This window comes from Lepidothrix coronata, unplaced genomic scaffold, assembly GCF_001604755.1.
Source record: "Lepidothrix coronata isolate B3197 unplaced genomic scaffold, Lepidothrix_coronata-1.0 Scaffold179, whole genome shotgun sequence".
In the NCBI taxonomy this organism is placed as follows: domain Eukaryota; kingdom Metazoa; phylum Chordata; class Aves; order Passeriformes; family Pipridae; genus Lepidothrix; species Lepidothrix coronata.
In genome coordinates this window covers 78,803-79,846 of record NW_016690359.1, presented here as the reverse complement: position 1 = coordinate 79,846, position 1,044 = coordinate 78,803, and the positions used below count along the sequence as shown (strand labels likewise).

General features: G+C 57.2%; 1 protein-coding gene across 3 annotated transcripts in view; it reads left to right on the top strand.

Annotated features, from left to right (window-relative positions):
- Positions 1–1,044, top strand: part of PNOC (prepronociceptin) — a 10,901-nt gene that overhangs the window by 7,889 nt on the left and 1,968 nt on the right. The window lies entirely within an intron of this gene.

Sequence of the window (1,044 nt, the reverse complement as noted above, 5' to 3'; positions counted from 1 at the left end):
CGCCATCCCTTCCCACCTCCACTATCTCTCCCCACCTCCACCATCCCTTCCCACCTCTGCCATTCCTTCCCAATTCCATCATCCCTTCCCACCTCTGTCATTCCTTCCCACCTCCACAGTCCCTTCCCACCTCCACCATCCCTTCCCACCTCCACTATCTCTCCCCACCTCCACCATCCCTTCCCACCTCTGCCATTCCTTCCCAATTCCATCATCCCTTCCCACCTCTGTCATTCCTTTCCACCTCCACATCCCTTCCAACCTCCACCTTCCTTCCCACCTCCATCATCCCTTCCCAATTCCACCATCCCTTCCAACCTCCACCAACCTTTTCCACCTCCACCATCCCTTCCCACCTCTACCATCCCTTCCCACCTCCACCAACCTTTTCCACCTCCACCAACCTTTTCCACCTCTACCATCCCTTCCAACCTCCACCATCCCTTCCCACCTCCCCCATCCCTTTCCACCTCCACCATCCCTTCCCACCTCCATCATCCATTCCCAATTCCACCATCCCTTCTCACCTCTGCCATCCCTTCCTACCTCCACCATCCCTTCCAACTCCCACCCTCCTTTCCCACCTCCACCATCCCTTCCCACCTCCTCCATCCCATGACTTGCCAATTTTTTGGGCTCATGCCCGGCTGGAAGACCCAGGAGAGCACTGAGTGGTGGAGTAGGAGTGTGGAATTCACTGGGAAGTGTGGAGCGTGTCCATCCAGGAGCAGAGCCCGCTTAGGGAAGATCAGGAGAGGGATGCTGAGCACTGCCGTGGCTTCCCAACATCTCCATCACCACCACCACCTCCGGGAGCCCAGGAACGGGATCTGGGAGGGGAATGAGGCCAGGGAAGGGCTGATGAGCTGCCGGCACTTTTCCTGGGTGTCTTCCAGTGGATTACATGGCCGGATGGGCTGGAAGTGGGCGGATGGCGGAGCACCGGGAATTTAATGATGACCTCTGGACTCCCTCCCAGTCCAATCCAATCCAATCCAATCCAATCCAATCCAATCCAATCCAATCCAATCCAACCCAACCCTC